At 37.0% G+C, this 20,187-nt stretch overlaps 1 protein-coding gene across 1 annotated transcript in view; it reads right to left on the reverse strand.

Annotated features, from left to right (window-relative positions):
* Positions 1-20,187, reverse strand: part of LOC147734664 (uncharacterized) — a 5,992,067-nt gene that overhangs the window by 5,424,894 nt on the left and 546,986 nt on the right. The gene's annotated exons all lie outside the window — the stretch shown is intronic.

Consider the following 20,187-nt stretch of genomic DNA (forward strand, 5'->3'; position numbering starts at 1 on the left):
TCTTATTCTTTTTGTTTCTCTTGGTCTCTTTGTGTTGGTTGTGGTTTTCACTATATTTATTCATTTCTGAGATTGTTTTATTTTTGTCCTGAAAGCACTCTTAACTTCACTGTCCCTTCTGATATCTCTGTTCTTCTCATGCTCTTTTTGTATGCTTCTCTGTCTCCTGTTCTCATTCTTCCTCCTAGATTGTCTGTATGGTGGTGTATATCTCTTTTCCTCTTATTCACTCTTCTTCTGTCCATCTTTCTCTTTCTTCTGCTTTGATTGTCAATCTCTGTGTTCCTTCTGCTCTCTCTCATCCTATTGTAGTGTTTGCTTGCAGTCCTCTCTGTGTCTGTACCTCCTGTTTTTTGTCTTATTTGTTCTTTGTCTGTTATTTCTACTTTGTGACTCCGTCTGTATGGTCATCATTTTCTTTATTATACCTTCCATTTGTTTCTTGAGTTTTTAGTGGTGGTGTTATTTTTCTGCCTATCTGTTTGTGCTTTGAATGCTAGTTTGTCTCTTTATGTTCCACTTCCTGCTACTGCCTCTCTCTTTCCTGTAGTTTGTATCTCTCCTGTCCTGTATCTATTTTGTACTCTATATTTGATATTTTATTTTATATTTAGTGATGTTATGTGTTAAATAAACAATTATTGAACTTAGTTAGGCATTAGGATTTCTAATGGTAGAGAATCTTGGGGAATTTATCTGTTATGCTTGTTCTTTTCTACAATGGCTCTATGTTGTATAATAAATAAGTCTGTAATATGTTAATTACATTTTATTATTTTCTTTTTTATAGTGTTTGGTGCTGAAAAGCAACAACCTGCCTTCCATATCACAGAATTCCAGGAATTATATTCTTTTTTTCAGGTGAGTTGGTATTTTTGCAGAGGCAATTTTTTTGGGTGCACATTAAAATAATAAAGAAGATTTCTTTAAATATTTGTAAAATTTCGGTTTGGACCATGATTTTATCTTCTATTTTTCCCATGTCTGTATCTGCTTATACTAGATATGTATGAGATATTTTTCCACTGACAGTTGAAATTATCTTTTTATGGGCCTGGTGCATGTGTTCTTTTTGATGGAGTTCAGATTTACGTATCATTTGAGTATAATTCTTTCCGGTTTCCATTAAATAATTCTTGCGAAGTGTTCATTATTTTTGAAATCATGCTGTATTATGTTTGGCAGTCTTTATTCTTCATTTACAGAGGGGTATTATGATATGGTTCTTGGTATGATGGGCATCTTTCCTGCATATCTGTGATTGTACTATCTATAGGCACTGTTTTACATATATTTGCAGAGCTTTATTATGATGTGGTTCTTCATGGTTAGCATGACATTTTGTATATGCTATGAAATTCACATGCTGAGTATGCTGTTCAAACATAAAAACAACTGTCTCTGTGGGAAGTAGTAACCTGTTAGGTGAATGTTATGGTTTGTATAATGTGAGCCTTCTCTTTAGAGTGTATACAGTTTGAATAGCACTTTGTAGTGGTGAACTCAGAAAATGGATCTCTAAAAATTAATTCTAAAGTTTATCAATATTTCTGATATCTAGAAAATCTAAAAACAAATTTTACAGTAAAATGTCTTTTTACAGCAGTAATTATTTAATGCAAAAAAAGGATCAGTGTTAATGTTTAGGGTTATACTGCCAATTTGTTTTCAAAACAAGAGGAAGGTGCTATCTTAATATATGTAGTTAATAAGTTAGAAATTATAAAAATATATGTAGTTTAAAAATTAGTAAAGGTACTTTTAAGTTATATATTTATGAAAAAAGATATAATTTAGTCCCTATATTTTTTTAAAAGGATACAGAAGAACAAACAGAATATAGAGATGGAGAATTGTTCTCAAGAGAAAGAAATTCATTTCGAAATTATAAATGAAGTGATGGACGAAATATTAGAAGCTGTGTTTCAGGAGGATATACAAAATGAGAATGATGATTTCATGGACATTTCCTTGGACTCTGCCTATTTAGAGATGGTGGAAGGGGATGAGGACTATGAATTAGAAGAAGTCCCTGATGATGTTATGCTGGAAGTTCTATTAAAATATGAACTTTTAAATGAATAAAATAATTTTTACTAGTAAAGCATTCTTGAAGACAGTTTTCTTGTCCTATTCATGGTTCATCTGCTTTATGAGAGTGATAAGACATGTTCTCATGAAGTGTAAAAGAGATTGTAGTAAAAAAGATTAAAGCACTGGGATGACCGATAGTTCTTGAAAAAAGTGTACTGTTTGTATGCTTTAAAAAATTAGAATTAGAAAATACGTCTATAATGTTAATACAGCTATGGACTGTCATAAATTTAGAACCAACATTCACTACCGGATTTCCTACTCTGTTCAGAGACTTTTTCTTTGTCTTTATTCTACTTAGAAAATGAATCTGTGGTTTTAATTTGTACGTTATATGCTAGTAGCAAACTATAATATTTGTTATCTTTGTGTTTTACAGATTGTCATTTTTATCAAAATTGTAAATTAATATGCAGACCAGAAGTAAATAAAGAAAGCTCTATAAACGGACTTACAATTTGAAGAAGAAAGAAATTCAAGAATTATCAAAAGAACAAAGGACGGATAAAAAGAAGAGTGCTCCTGGTAAGAAAACCAAAAGTTTTTTGAAAAGATTATGTCAAAGGAAAACAGTTACTGCTAACGTTCAAAAGGAAAAAGAGTTATCAGTATCGAGCAGGAGAAATGGAACCAAACATAAAAATGTTTCTGGAATCAGCAGAGAGGATAATCTTTACAGTAAAACGCGGACGAATCAGTTTACCCAAATCAGGAAGTGTATGTTTTATAACAGAGTAGTTTCGAATTTATTAAAAAAGGAGAAAGTTTGTAAAAGAAGATCTGCTTTTTTTAAGAAGAAACAACATATAGAGAGTATTGTTCAGCGCGCGTTTGAGACAAAAAGAAAATTATTTATTTTAGTACTTAATAAAATAAATACACTAAATAAGGCAATCCGAGTTTTAAAAGCTAAAAGTAAATGGAAGAGACACATAAATAGGAGTAATTTTTGTAAAGTGTTTTCTGGGAAGTGGATGCATACTTAAACTTCTGAACCATTTTTTAATGAAGAGAGTTACTTTCAAAGTAACGATTTGTTGCATGCAGTTGACACCAGTGGTCGAGCATATGAAGTGAAGGATGGTTGTGTAATTGAGAAAGAGAAAATTGTGGTTAGAAATGCAGAAGAGGTGATGGCTGGAGAAGCATTAGAGGGACGTCCTAATGTTCCGGTTTACAGTTGGAATTGTAGTAGCATTTGTAGTGTACGACAGGATTCAATTGATTTCTTTCGCAATTTCTTACGTAAGTAAACTAAAGAAAGTCTTAATTTGTTTTTTAATATTGCAAGAATTAGATCATTGCAGAGTGCGAGAAAAAATAGGTCTGCAAGGTCATTCTCTGGCTTGTCTTTCTAAAAAAAATATGCCAGAGTGTGTTTGATCACTTCAGGATGTTAGCAGTGCATCATACCAAAATGAGAAAATTAGTGAGAAAGTTGTATTATGCGAAAAGTCCAGCACTTAAACTTAAACAGTTAAATAGTGCTCTTTTGCCGGGATGTGAATTAGATGTTAAGAAGATTTGTGCAGAAATTGAGGTAAGTTATTTTGGTCCAGAGGAAGATAATGCAGAAACTGATATAATTATAGAAGGAAATGTGTTAGAAAATGTTGTAAATGTTAATATTGAAAATTTTGAACAGGAAATAACAAAGTTCAAGGTTATTGCAGGTGAGAAACCAAATTTTTCTTGTGTGTGTTGTCGACGCATTCATTACAAAAGTCAAACTAGGTTAGTTGATTTATATTTAAAAAGTGAAGATGAAAGTAATAGTCAATGGAAAGATTTTGCAACTTATTTGTTGGTGGAAAACTATTTTGATTTGGGTTTTGAGCAACGTATTTGTAAATATTGTTATAATAAATTAAATGAAAATAGAATGCCTGCTAGAGCTGTCCATAATAATCTAGAGTTGATAAATATTCCATCAGAACTGATGGATTTAAATACTTTTGAGACTATTCTGATTCAATGTGTACATCCTTTTCAGGCTATTGTTCGTATGGAGCCTAAGACTGGCAAATTAAATCCTTCAGATTTACAAAGAGGATTAAAGGGTAGAGTTGTATATTTGCCACTTGATTTAAAAAATAATATGGAAACAATTGGTGTTGAAAATGTAGAAGAGGAACCTCTAGTTATTCTAGTTAATGGTGTACCTACAAAGAGTAAGAAAATCTGGCAAGATTTAGTGGATGTTAGAAAAGTCAAAAAGGCAACGTTGTATTTAGTCCAAAATAATAAGTACTATAAAGATGTATACGTAGAAGAAGAAGAAGTAAGTGAAGAAGAGGACAATGATTTGTCTATTGGACAAATTGAAAAAGTTGACTTATCCAGAAGTGAAGAAATTTATGAGCATTACAGTGTTCATCCACTGCATTCCAAAGAAGCAATAGGGAATGCTATTGAATTATTTCAGATGAAAAAAGCAAAAGGAAATCCTATTAGTGTATGGGAAGAAAGTTTGGAAGGTCGTTGTTTTCAACAGTTATTCTCTACAGGTGAAGGTGCACGATATGATGATCGACCTATGCAGATTCCTGCATCTGAGTACCGGACAACAAGATTATATGCAGAAGATCCGAGGTTTCGCCAATGCATTCCATATTTGTTTCATCTTCTGTTTGAGAGTGACTTATCTGGTCTGTCTTATGCAGTAAACCATATCTTAAAAAGTGGAGTTCATCTGCAAAATATTTCAGCAAAAGAATTTATAGATAAAGTGCAACAGAAAGATAGTGTTTTGGATTCACACCTAATTAATTTAATGGCTTGTCAGCGTGGTACTAATGAGTATTGGTACCGTCGTCATGGAGATTTGAAGTGCATGCTTAGAAACTTAGGAGCACCTACATGGTTTTTAACTCTAAGCTGTGCAGAGTATGCTTGGGAAGATTTACTTGAATTTCTTCGGGAGGCGAATGTAAACATTGAAAATATAAACTACAAGACACCTGGAGAACTGTGTTTGTTAGATCCGGTTAATGTTTGCAGATATTTTAATCATAGATTTGAAGCTATGATGTCTTTTATTACAAACAAGAAAAATCCGCCACTTGGTGAAGTACTGGATTTCTTTTGGAGAAAAGAATATCAAGCAAGAGGTGCTCCTCATATTCATATGCTGTTATGGATCAAGGATGCTCCTAAATTTGGAACAGACTCGGATGAGACTGTACTGTCCTTTATTGAACAGTATGCCACTTGTGACATACTTAATAGTACAACTGATAAGGACTTAAGAGGAAAAGTGTTACGTTTTCAAAGTCATCGTTGTGGAAAATATTGGCGGCGAAAATTCAAATAAAAGAGTAAATTCTACACCAAATGTCGTTTTGGATTTGCACGACCGGTACTTTCAAAAGGAAGAGTCAACAATTTGATGTCATCTTTGCGACATAACATCAGAAGAAGGTCACCTAAAAATACGTACAATTTAAGAAGAGGTGACGAATCCAAATATATAAATGACTATAACCCAGTCATTTTGTCCATGTGGAATGCTAACATGGACATACAATATGTTGCAGACAACTCTATTGCTGTGGCTCGATATGTAACGTCCTACATCACGAAATCTGAAAAGACGGAACTGAAGGAGATGTGGGAAGACATTTCTCATGAAAAGAGCCTAAGCAAAAAATTGTATATGTACAGTTTGAAGATGTTGTCTCATCGAGAAATTGGAGCATATGAATGTTGTGATCGGTTATCATCAGCAAGTCTTTATGCAAAATCAAGGACTATTCTCTGGGTGAGTTTGGGTCTTGCAGAAACATGAAACCGTGTTCTGAAACCTGTGCAAGAAATTAAATATTTAGCCCAGAAAGAACCAAACAGTACAGACATTCTGAAAACAAATATGTTGGATACATACTATCCAAATAGAAGTACTCTGCTTGAAAACATTTGTCTGTATGAAATACTTCAAAACTACACTTTTAAAAGGAATATTACAGAGAATAGTGATAAAGGTGTACACGCTGTAATTGGACATGAAGGATGTCTGGTGAAACAAAGAAAAGGACACTTGATTAATCATCGAAAACTGAGTTGGGATACACCTGACAAAAGAGAATTTTACTATTTTGCTCTTTTGCAACTCTTTATACCATGGCGTACAGAAGAGGAACTACTTGGTGACTTTGATAGTTATGAAGATTCATTCAACGCATCTAAAAGTAGTATCGAATGTCCTGTTTTTAGTAATTATCTCCAAATGTTGAATGATGAAAGAAGCAACAATTGCAGCAAGAAGCAACAATTGCAGCAGAGATTGCTAGAGATAGTTCACAAGGTAGTCAAAGTTCAGCTTCATTAAGTCAAGATCCACTGGGACAACCAATTATCCAAAATGAAGCACCCACTGCCATGGATGAGGTGGAAAGAGCAATGCAGCAAGGTCAAGAGGAAGTAATAAACTTAGAAGAATTAAAGAAGCAATTTAATCGTGAGCAAAGACAGATATATGAGGAAGTGACAGAGCACATTGAGCATGGCTTTCGTCATGAGAAAAAAGATTGCTCATGTATGTCATTTGAACCTATTCAACTATATGTAAGTGGAGAAGCTGGAACTGGTAAAAGTTTCTTAATTAAAGGAATTACTACATATCTACAGCAAAGAACTCAGTCAACACTGTCATGTGTTGTTACTGCTCCAACTGGATTGGCAGCACATAATATTAAAGGTATAACTTTACATCGTTTATTGATGCTGCCAGTTGAACATGAAAATAAATTACAATATCACAAGCTATCCGGAGAAGCTTGTTTTGAAGTTTCTAGAGTCCTTAAAAAAATGAAACTTCTCATTATTGATGAAGTAAGCATGGTATCCAATTTAATGCTTGCTTTTGTGCATTTAAGAATGCAACAGATACTTAAGACAGAGTATGATGTGTTATTTGGAGGTAAACATGTCATAGTTTTTGGAGATCTACTGCAGCTAACTCCTGTGAAAGGACAACCTGTATTTGAAACTATTACGCATGAGGAGACCAGAAAGTGCCTGGGCAGTATTGGAAATGTTAATATATGGTCACATTTCAAATATACTGAACTGATTCAAATTATGCGACAGGCAAAGGATACTAAATATGGAATAAGGATTGGAAAACTAACTGAAGATGCGAAAGACACTCTACGAACACGATTACTTTCCAAGCTGTTTCCTAATGAAGATAATGTACCTGAGAAAATATATAGTAAAGAGGTAGCAGATAAGTCAGTGATATGCTTGATGCCAACTCTCAAAGAATGTTCAGTTTTTAATGAGAAAATGTTGAATTTAGAAAATCAAGAAATTAAGAAACTGGAAGCTACAGATAGAATAGAGCATGAAGGTAGTACTATTGGTTTGTCTGAAAAGTTGAAGTTAAAATTGGATTCTCTTCAGAAAACTATATCTAAAACTGCTGGTTTAGAGAAAAATCTGTATGTATGTTTAAATTGTCGGATAATTTTAAGAAGAAATTTACATGTAGAAAGAGGATTGGTAAATGGAGCAATGGGTAATGTTGTTGGTTTTGTCAATTACACAAATAGAGATGAGATTGAATTTTTAAGAACAAAAAATGGTATTGAGGAAGTTCAACAAATTAGTCGCTGTTCAAATCGTTTTTTGCTTGTGAAAGACTTATATGTCCGTCGGAACCAATTTCCAATTTGTTTGGCATATGCAGTAACTATTCACAAATCTCAAGGTTTAAGTGTAGATTGTGCTTTGGTAAATATTGGAAAGACTGTATTCAAAGAGGGTATGGCGTATGTTGCTTTATCGCGAGTTAGAACTTTATGTGGACTTTATCTAATTGATTATGATGAGACAAAGATTAGTGCAGATTTAAATTGTGTGAAGGAGTATAATAGGTTAAGAAGAGAATATGCTCCAAGTTTACCTCAATATCCTTTAATTGAAAGGCGTATGATTGGTCAGAAAAGGAGAAATGAGGAAAAATTTGCTGAAGTAGTCGAGAAACGAGGAAAAAAAGATGTAGGTGTCGTTGGTAGGCGTCAGACAAAGCTTAGTATTGAAGAGATTGTTGGATTTAAGTTTGAAAACAGGTCTGGTGTCAACTGCTATGCAAATGTAGTAGTTAATGTTTTTTTTTTCTAAAAAATGTTAAGCAACAGATTGTACAAAATCAGGAGCAAACATTTTGTTGTTCATTAAATTCTGTATTTGAAAAATGTAGTAGTGGTGATAGTGAAGTAGCAAGTGTTTCAGAACTAAGGAATGTTTTAGACATACGTGCAGGACTAAATCAATTTTCTCAGAATATTCAGCAAGATTGTCAGGAATTTATTATGTATATCTTTACAGTTTTGGAAGATGAAGGTGTAGATATTGATAGTCTTTTTGGCCTTTCTTATAAATGGGAACATAAGTGTGATAATTGCTCATTTTTAAGTATTACTGATACACACAGTGAAAGATTTATAAGTTTAACATTACCAGACTGTAAAGAAGTGTCTTTTAATAAACTAGTTAAAGATGCGCATCAGAACATGGTCTGTTCTCAATGTAAGTCTGAAATGTTATCAACTTTATTTATCCACAGATATGGACAATATGTAATTTTAATGTTTCAACAATGCAGAGCTGATGGGAGTAAATTGTTAACTTTTAATTAAAAATGTTGCGGCTTCTCAATTATCTAGTTCTAGAAAAACATTTGTAACTGTAGCCATTATTTTTCATGAAGGGCCTTCAACATCATCAGGACATTACACAGCTTATTTGAAGTGTGCAAGAGGCTGGACGCTTTGCAATGATAGTCAATTGACTTTTAAGAAACGTTTGCCTTTTGCCTTAACTAACTCCTATCTGCTATTTTTGCAACCCAAATTTCAGTAAAATGACTTGGTGTAGGAAGATTAATACTGTAAAGATATGAAACTCTGTTGTTTACAAATATCATGTGACTGAGGGTGTGCAAATCTAGAAATGAAATTTGTATTTGGCATAGTGATAGCATCAGGTACAAGTTCACTTAATGTTTGATGGTATAGAACACGTTACAAATTTTAACTGGAAAGATTCAGAAAAGAATAGATAAGACTAAGATTAAGAAATTTCAGAAAAAAACGACTTAACTCATAGTATTTGGCCACGCGGAAAAATATGAGACAACAAAATGAGTACTTCAGATAATTATTCTAGAACATATATGGACGCAAGGTTTTTTTTGGAGAGGTATTTAAAAGATAACGAGTTAACTTATACAATTTGGCCACGCGGAAAGGTATGAGAGAAGAAAATGTGTACTTAAGATAGATTTTTATAGAAGAAACTTGCACGGGGCTTTGTTGAGATATATTTAAAAATAGGTCGTATAGTTTAATTAGTTTGTAACTGTGGAAGATGTAGTGTGCTTACTCAAGAAATTGTGAATTAGAGAAAAACATTTAAGACATGTTTTTTTTCAGGTATTTATATTATGTATGGAGATTTTGTATGGGTTTTTTAAACACAATCATTTTGATTGTGTTTTTTTTTCCCCACTGTTATATGATGATTAATATTGAAATCACTGTTTATAGTGAAAATCAATGTATTCTGAGGACAGCAAAAATAAACCATGTAATATGTTGTTTAAGTTATTTTGTTACATTGAATTTAGAAATATGTATTATAACAGATTTTTTTACTGTCTTCCACAGATATTACATTTATAAGGTAAGTACAACTAATAACATCCGAGACTTTTGTCTGCCTCTCTCTTATTCTTATTGTTTTGATCTCCTTCCTTTCTCAGTACTGTTTAGTCACACTTATTCCGTTTAACTGATTCACATTATGTGTTGTTTAATTTTTTCTCTATTTCTGTAACATCTTTTCTGTCACTATCTTATTCAGTCTATCTATCTCTTCAGTTTTTTTCTACTGTTGTCTCATAGTGACTCACCTTTATTGACTTAAATGTAAAGGGGCTCACTTATGAAAGCCTTGCGCCACCGATGCACCAATTTTCCCATGTTAAAAGTGACGCATGGGCGGTGCAAGGCCTTCATAAATAAGGCCCATAATTTACTTCTCTGACCATACTTTATTTCAATTTATATGTGTCTTGCAGTGCTTGTCTATTTGTAACCCGTTTACTTTCTGTTACTCATCCTTTTTCACTCTGTTTCTCTTACTATTTTTCCTTTATTTTATTTATCTCCTTAAGATATTCCTGTACTCTTACTGTGTTTCTGTAAGAGACTGTTTAGTTTGTGTACTATCACTGAGCATACTTGTATGTTCTCTCTTACTTTACTTTCGTTTAGACACTCATTCTTTCAGTGCTATTATGTCTTTCAATTAAGTTATTTATTGATTTATATAGTAGACATTCTGTCTCTGTCTCTTTCTCTCTCCCTTGGTCTTTTTTTCTTTTACTTTCTGTTTCATTGACTCCTACTTTTTTTCTTTTATTAAATGTACATTATAATCTTATTTTTACTTTTCTTCCACAGATACTATGTTTTTAAAATAAATTTACTTTTACTTTTTTTACTATTTCTTAGGTAAGTATAAAAAATAAAGAAACTTTTCCATCACTGTGCCATTTCTTTGTCTATCCTGGTCATAGCAATGTCATGTTTAATATAAGCACTTCCACATAGGATTGGGTGCATTGTCATAAGGCATTGTCATAAGGCGTGCTTTAAAAGTGATTTAATGAAATGAGCGACATTTCACTGAGTGAGTTCAGCAACACTGATATATGAAAACATTGGTGGTAAATGATATTAAATGTTAAATGGTGTTCTTTCCAGGACTTTAAGTCCTTTGCTGCAGTGGCAATTCTGCCTCAGCGTTAGGGTGGCAGGGGGCTGAGTGGTGCTCGCATGCTCATGATGGAGCCACTCCTTCACGAGCCACGGTTGAGCTGTGCTCATGACAGAGCGGTTCCGTCATGGCCCCGCTCAGTCAATAGAACGCGCCGCGGAGGCGCAAAATCAGTGCCGCGCAAGCACAGCGGCAAGGCCATGACAAAACCGGTCAGTCATGAGGACAGCTCAGGCGATGCTCGTGACGGAGCGGCTCTGTCATGAGCATGGGAGGAGTTAAGAGGTGTTAAAAAAAACTGGGGGGTCTCTTCAAAGAGAGTGTTGGTTGTAATTTAGAGGGCACTTTAAAACACATAGGGGCAGATTTAAGATGACCTTGTGTCTCTTTGCGCCACAATTTCACTTTATTTAATACAATGATGGTGCAAATAATGCACAATATTTACAACGTTATGGATCTAGGAGATATGTCACATTCTAAAGCCCTGCACCATAAGGAAGTGTTCCTCTGAAGGGGGGGCGTTCCTGTGCAGGAACGCGTCTTGAAAGTGGCTGAGTGAAATCCATGAGATTTCACTCAGTCACTTTCAGGCCCAAGCTGTTTCAAAACTCTGCATGTGCTTAAAGCAGGCGTAGGTATTGACGCAGCATTGTGAATATAGTGCACTGCTGAGCCTTGCTGGAGCTGCATCACACTTCCGACGCAACTCTAGCAATGTATTACCTTTCCGGCACAGATGCGTTACGCATCTGTGCTGTTTTTGCACCATGGTGCACCACATTATAAATGTGGCGCACCATGGGTGACGGAGCAGTGGCATACTGTGGCGCACATTAACTGGTGCATCTCTGGGGATGAACCAGTTAACATAAATCTGCCCCATAGGTTAAAAATCTGCGTTTAGTAGAGTGTTGGGCCTTTGTAGTGTTATGTTTTTTCTGTTATTCTATGTAGATATGTAATATTGAAAGTTTTTTGTCACGAAAAAGAAGCCATGACTATTGGCTTTGCGAATGATTGCAAGATTCTTAAAATTAAAAAGCAGCAACCATGGCATTGTTCAATATAGTATTGTAAATACTTATGTTTAAGAATGATGAGAGAGTAAAAGAAGGTTAACCTGATCTTTTAAACTTATTCACAGGCTTCTTTAAAGGAAGTGTTCTATAGGATTGTAGCGTGGGTGTTTCACATTTTTATACCTAACACAATGCATTCTGTATGCTGTAGCAGGAGTAGTACTACATACTTGAATATTCTTCAGTGCTCGTTTTCATTTACTAAGTGGTAATGAGACCGACACAGAACTCCAATGGGTGGGAAGGGCTGTTCCTGTGCTCCTGGAGGACTGCGAGGCCTCTGCAGCAGTGGGAGTGAGGTCTCTCAGAGGGGAGCAGCGCAGTTCCTTTTGATGGCCACAATTACAGATAACAGGGTATGGATGTCCGTGGAATTTATAGATGGTTAGTCACTCTAGAGTGTGCGCGGCGCCCCTGGCACCTCATTACAGCACACAGGGGAGCCGCGTTGCACAGTTTGAGAATCAGAGACTTAGGAGATAAACCTTCATATTAGCAAGGCCCCTAAGCAATAAAAATCGCCGCTGCTCGGCGTTAAAAATATCGCCGCTATCGGTGGAATTGTCCACGGTGTTAGTGCTTTAATATCAATGGGAACACATATGTGATAGTAAATCCTGTAACAGCCGCGGTACTTAACATTATCGCGTGAAAACAAACGTTGTTTTCACACAGTAATGTGTGCCTTGTAATTAGGGGACGGGGTGGATTTAGTTTTATTTACTACACTCTTATGTTAACGATGTCGAATGTTTGATTAGAGCAGGCTTTAATAGTTCTGCGATAAACTAGTTTATTCCACCTCTTTTTCTCGCAACACCTCTTTTTGTGATAGGGTGTTTTGCACTCCAACCACATTTTGAATGTGCTTTGACCTACGCCCACTTTGCATGTCAGTAACTTACTATACGCAACATATGCAAAGTGGTCTTACAGCAGGCGATGTAATGCCGTTTTCAAGAAGGTGCAGCAGAATATTTTCAAGGATAGGTAAAACATTAACGCCGCTTTTATCTGCAGAAAACTGCAGATATAGTGGCGATAATGGCGTTGATAATATGCTCTATGAATTGCAATCGAATCTAATGTTAGATGTAAAGACAAGTAACGTAGGTTTCGGTTGCAATTCATAGATCATATTATGAAGGCTATTATTGTTGTTTTATCGGCAGTGTCCTGTGGATGAAATCGACGATAATGTATTACGTCTCCATAATATTCCGAAGTATCGTCGCTTTTTTACATAATTGTCCTGAAAAAAAGCATTGATATTTCAGCTTGTGAATAGAGCTCTTTTTGGTACAATGAGTTAGTTCTGAAAATAACTTTTTTTTCTTTTTTTTAAAACAAGTGTTATGTTGTTTTTGATTTTTTAAACTTGCACCGACATTTTCAACTGTGACACAGGATCAAAATGAAATGAAAAAATTTATCTTTTCTCGGAGCATTCATGACTCTCAATTTTTAGTTTAATAAGATTGAGGCTCTGCTCTCCGTACAGAAGAATTTCTCCACAGTCGTTGCATTTCATGTGCACCTTCGCTAAATATGGTCTCAAGTCCATCTCTGCACTCGATGGAGATACAGGTCGTCGACCAGAAGATGTGCTGGCCACCTCTGATGGTAATAGCGTGGCCAGGGCTCTTGTCGATGCCTTTTCAAATTGCACAGGGTGCACTTGTTTGACATGCCGGATCATGGTATGTATGGAAAAGGAATATTTTGTGGACGGATTTCCTCTTGAGAGAACCGAGTCAATATCGTGCAGGTTACTTTTGGCGCATTCACTTTCTTTTGATCTTGAGGATAAGTGAAAAATTGCCAGATGAAAGATTCTTTTTTTCTTCTTAAAGGTAGTCGATCATTTTGTTCAAATTCGGAAGATGAATGCGAAGCGGCAGCCATTTCAGCAAAGTCTTCCGAAAGATGTAGGACGTTGTTCTCTCTTGAGAGTACAAAAGATAGTGAGGGAAGTGGGTGGAGTGCTCCGTGAAAATTCCAGAATAGAAACTACTAAGAACCAATTGGAAGTATTGTTTTCAAGTCACATGACTTCACATGTGCGTCTCAGGACGTGTACGCGGTGACAGTATCTGGTCACGTCCGTCATTTGGAAGTAGCGGTCTAATTCAGCAAAGTTTCAAAACGTGAAAAGGAGTAAACCTAAAGACATCCTGATTTTGTATATCTTCTGAGGTGGATTCAAGCATACAATTGTTAAAGTATAAAACCTTTTATGTTTTTGAAAAAATACCGGGGTGTGTGCATCTGGTCACGCACGAAAGTTTAAAAAGACATTCGGCTCCATTTACTGAAAAGTTTCATAACAATAAAAAAGAAGCCTAGGTACAGTCTCTTTGACGTACTATAAGTTCTTTGAGGGGTCTATGAAGAAACTCAATGAGTTTAAATTGCAATGTTTTCTCGAAATATATAGGAGGGTGCGCGCACTCGGTCGCGCACGAAAGTTTAGAAAGGCAATCTCCATTTATTGACAACTGGTGCAGAGGGTGCGCGCACCGGGTCGCGCACGAAAGTTTACAAAGGCGATTTCCATTTACTGACAAATTTCAATACGTTCAAAATAAGGCAAGGTAGAGACTTCCTAATCCACTACCGCTTTACAAGGAGTCTCTATACAACTTTTACAGTCAAGAAAACGGTTTCTTTCCGAAAAAAATATTGGCAGAACTTCATTGACAAAACTATAGGTTGCATTCACGATATAGTTCTGAATTAGCATTTTAAAAACCTATGAAATTCACTGAAAAAACCATAGGTTTTACACACGTTATAGTTAGGAAGTAGCATTTAAAAAACCTATGGAATTCACTGAAAAAACCATAGGTTTTACACACGTTATAGTTAGGAAGTAGCATTTACAAAACCTATGAAATTCACTGAAAAAAACCATAGGTTTGATACATGTTATAGTTAGCTGGACATTTCACTCATATAAAACCAATGAAATTCCCCCGTTACAGTTACTTCAGCTAACTATAACTCGCGCTCCCGCAATGCACTGCTGATGATGATACATTTCCAATCACTCCCACAATAACCTATAAAAAAGCCCAAAGCATGCACAATAGTCTGGTGAAAAACAGTCTAGAGCTGGGTAGTGGCAGTGCCTGGCTGAAACAGAAAGGTTTCTTTAAATGCTCCTCATGTAGGGCGTGCATGTAGGGCGTGCAAGTTTGGTGTAAATACCACTCATTATAACACACCTTTTAGTTCCATCAGAAAAGCTATCCGGGGTAATTACAATTGTCACAGTGAGTTTGCAGTATATGTCCTGACATGCACCTGTGGCCTACGATATGTAGGCAGTACCAAACTGCAAGTGCATGTCAGGATCCTGCAACACTTATGTGCAATAGTAAATAATGATAACACATACCCGGTAGCACGCCACTTCAGGTCAACTCATAACAATGATTTGTCAAAGTTGACATACTTTGTCATAGATGTGGTGGCTCCCCTCAATCAAGGTGGTGACAGAGAAAGATTACTAAGGAAGAAAGAAACAGAATACATAGTTGAGCTGGACAGTAAATATCCCAACGGACTGGATACAAGAGAAGATTTACATCATTTGTTATAATAATGCACATGATTTCTGCTCACTTTGTGTGTAATACAGGCTACTTCATAAGTAGATATAGGACGAACATTTATGTGGTTTTCTTATATCTCATTTTTTTAAGGTCTTTCAGAACTAAAGAATGCGTATGAAATACAGAAAATTTAACTGCATCAAGTTGCACCTTGGGTGAAACAGTTGAGAAATTTCAACTTAAAAGACTATGAAAGCTGGTACTAAGCTTCGTAATTGTTAGACTCTCATCCCAACACTATGTACATATTAATGATTGGTTACTTTTTGTTATCAACAATAAGGTTTTCTTTGCTTTCACTGTTTTAATATTATCATGTTTCAACTTTTATTTTAGTAATCACTTAGGGTTTGTTCAATATTATGGGCACTTGGAGCACGTTTGATATATTCAAATAGGGATTTAATTCTCATATGTGAACTCTGAAATCCAGTATATACATTACTAGGTACTGTGAAACCAAGTCATGAAATTTGAAAGTTGTAAATAAAGATGTATATAGATAAATTATATGTAAATTAATGTATATAGGAAATTTGTATATATATATATATATTTTTTTCTATTTGTTTATACTTTGTTTCAAGTTTTTGTTGGAGTATTGCTTTAACGATGTTATTTGTCATGACTTCAGAAATCAGGAGTGGAACATGAGAAAGAAATGGTTTATGCATTCATGCAGTTATATTGTGTTCAGTGCCTTTTGAGTTTTATATGGGTGTGCACTCACTAAAAGCATTGATGAGTATTTCATCTATGCACCATGTGATTCACAAAGAAGGTGGAGCATCATGTAGTAAAAAAAGTGTATATAAATGTTTGCTGACCAGGTGTATGGTGTGTGATCAAGAGCACTAGTTGCTCGAAACGCGTCGCCTGAGAGGTTGAAATAAATCACCCTTACTGCAGCCTTGGGTCCGTGTCTTCATTGCAGGAGTTTGCTGATTTGAAGATTTTGTTTGTATATATATATATATATATATATATATATATATATATATATATGATCGCTCCAAGGTTGTCCACCTTCGAGTAGCACACGAGCAGCAGCTTGATTTATGTGTAGGTGAGGACGGGAATCCACTTGCAGATGCCGCTCCGTAATGGATCTGCCCAACGCGTTTCGAAGCTCCATATGCTTCTCTTCAGGGGCTTTAACGCAAGCGGCGTGCGTGACCGCTAACCCACTTCTCCATTTTCCATATGACACACCCACCAATGGGAGGCTCGAATGAGACTGTGCATTATGGGAAGTGTGGTGCGGAAAGCAAAAATCAAGTCCTGTATGGACCCCGCAAGAGTGCCCGTCCTCGATTCCATGTACGGCTGCTGCTTCACTGACGTGACCCCCAAGAATAGCGGGGTGGTGCATACTCTGCGGCTGGACGGCCGCATGTAAATGATCGCTCCAAGGTTGTCCACCTTCGAGTAGCACACGAGCAGCAGCTTGATTTATGTGTAGGTGAGGACGGGAATCCACTTGCAGATGCCGCTCCGTAATGGATCTGCCCGACGCGTTTCGAAGCTCCATATGCTTCTCTTCAGGGGCTTTAACGCAAGCGGCGTGCGTGACCGCTAACCCACTTCTCCATTTTCCATATGACACACCCACCAATGGGAGGCTCGAATGAGACTGTGCATTATGGGAAGTGTGGTGCGGAAAGGACAAATCAAGTCCTGTATGGACCCCGCAAGAGTGCCCGTCCTCGATTCCATGTACGGCTGCTGCTTCACTGACGTGACCCCCAAGGATAGCGGGGTGGTGCATACTCTGCGGCTGGACGGCCGCATGTAAATGATCGCTCCAAGGTTGTCCACCTTCGAGTAGCACACGAGCAGCAGCTTGATTTATGTGTAGGTGAGGACGGGAATCCACTTGCAGATGCCGCTCCGTAATGGATCTGCCCGACGCGTTTCGAAGCTCCATATGCTTCTCTTCAGGGGCTTTAACGCAAGCGGCGTGCGTGACCGCTAACCCACTTCTCCATTTTCCATATGACACACCCACCAATGGGAGGCTCGAATGAGACTGTGCATTATGGGAAGTGTGGTGCGGAAAGCACAAATCAAGTCCTGTATGGACCCCGCAAGAGTGCCCGTCCTCGATTCCATGTACGGCTGCTGCTTCACTGACGTGACCCCCAAGGATAGCGGGGTGGTGCATACTCTGCGGCTGGACGGCCGCATGTAAATGATCGCTCCAAGGTTGTCCACCTTCGAGTAGCACACGAGCAGCAGCTTGATTTATGTGTAGGTGAGGACGGGAATCCACTTGCAGATGCCGCTCCGTAATGGATCTGCCCGACCCTGGAGCTTAAAGCAATATATATATATATATATTGCTATAAGCTCCAGGGTCTTATAGCAATATATATATATATATATATATATATATATATATATATATATATATATATATATATATATATATATATATTGCTATAAGCTCCAGGGTCCCGCACATGGGCGGGGATAATTCACTGCTTATGACTATTGAGGAGTATCCCTGGAAGAGAACCCAAGGTACCCTGAGACAATAAATGAGCAGCGTCTTGCAATGGTTTTTAATTGTGGACCGGGTATATAGCAATTAATTTGGGAAAATATAAATAGGGAAAAATTGGTATGAAAGTCACCTATGTATTTCTGAAATGGGAACAAAATATAGAGTTTAGAAACAATAGCTATTTGCATATCTCCGAAATTGTGGGTACCCATACCAGCATGTGAAATATAGGTCATTTTTCAAAGTGACTTATTTTTTACCCACTGTCTTACATTTGGAAGGCGGAAATTCATTGAAAGGCAATAGGTAATTACAGTTGGTCTACAATGTTGTGTTCCCCTAAGTCTCCTGATAAAAATGGTACCTCACATGTGTGTGTAGGTGTAGTGCCCGCAACAGGAAACGCCCAAAACGCAACTTGGACACACCACATATTCACAGTCAAAACAGACCCTTTTTTTGCAAAGTGCCTAGATTTAGATTTTGAATACTAGCGCTGCCACCATCTAGGGAAACCTATCATACCTATACATTTTTTTAAATCTAAACACCCAGGGAAATCTAGGATGGGGTGACTTGTCTGGCTCTCATCAGGTTCTGTTACCCAAAATTCCTTGCAAACCTCAAACTTTGTAAAAAAAAAACACATTTAACTCACATTTCTGTGGTGGAAAGTTCTGGAATCCACAAAATTCCATCCACCCCGCATTCCCTAATGTCCTCAGAGAAAAATGGTATCTCACTTGTGTGGGTAGGCCTAGTGCCCGTGAACGGAAACAGGCCAAATCGTAACGTGGACAAACCACATTTTCACAGTGAAAACAGACCCTTTTTAGCACAGTGCCTAGATGTAGAGTTTGAACCCTAGCTCTAACAGTGCCCAGGGAAACCTAGTAAACCTATACATTTTTTTAAACTAGACACCCAGGGAAATTCAGGATGCAGTGACTTGTCTGGCTAACACCAGGTTTTGTTACCCAGAATCCCTTGCAAACCTCAAAATTTGTCCAAAAAACCCCCATTTTCCTCACATTTCTGTGGTGGCAAGTTCTAGAATCTCTGTGGATCGATAAAATTCTGAAAAAAATGGTACCTCACTTGTGTGGGTGGGTCAAGTACCCTCAACAGGCAAGGGCCCAAAACTCATTGGGAAGACATCAAAATTACCTATCACAAAAACAACCTGGTTTTGCAAGGGGCGTCCCATGAGTTTTTGGCCCCAGGCTCGGTGGCCATCTTTGGAAACCTACCAAACCCACACATTTCTGAAAACTAGACACCCCGGGGACTCCAGTGAGGTAAGACTTGTGTGGAGCCCCCAACGTTTTCCTACCCAGAAACCCCTGCAACCTCAAATTTAGCTGAAAAAAATCAAATTTTTCTCACAATTCTGGGTGGCAAAGTGCAGGAATCTGCAGGGATCCACAAATTTCCTACCACCAAGCATTCCCCCAGGTCTCCGGATAAAAATGGTACTCATGTGGGTTGGTCAAGTACCCATGAAAGGCAAAGGCCCAAAATGTATTGAGGAGACATCACAAAACAACCTGGTTTTGCAAGGGGAGGTTGCCTGGGTTTTTGGTCCCGGGCTCGGCGGCCATCTTGGGAAACTACCAAACCCACACATTTCTGAAAACTAGACAAGTTATGGCAAGCATGGATCCTCCAACGTTTTCCTCCCTAGAATCCCTTGCAAACCTCAAAATTAGATGAAAAACACACATTGTCCACATATTTGTGTGTGGAATCACTGTGCCGGCACAAATGTCCTACCCCACAGCTTATCCGAGTAAAATGATAACTCAATTTTGTGGGTGTCCAATGCAGAATTGGCTAAAAAAGTTTTTAAAAAAAAGATAGCTCTTAGATTTCTCTGTGCTATACCCTTAATCCCTATGTTGTTGGTTCTTCCTTGTCTTTTGGCCAATGAGATCCTTAATATTGTCCGTTCTACTTACAATCTGAAGAGACTGGTATGGCACATAGATAAAGATGAAGATATATAGCAGGCTGCTGAAGTAATAACAAGTGATAGTGAACAGTGCCAGGTGGGGATAGGCTCCATGACTGATAAATGGAATTATATTACATCTTCCCTTTTTAC

This window comes from Lissotriton vulgaris, chromosome 1_2 (genome assembly GCF_964263255.1).
Source record: "Lissotriton vulgaris chromosome 1_2, aLisVul1.2, whole genome shotgun sequence".
Classification (NCBI taxonomy): Eukaryota; Metazoa; Chordata; class Amphibia; order Caudata; family Salamandridae; genus Lissotriton; species Lissotriton vulgaris.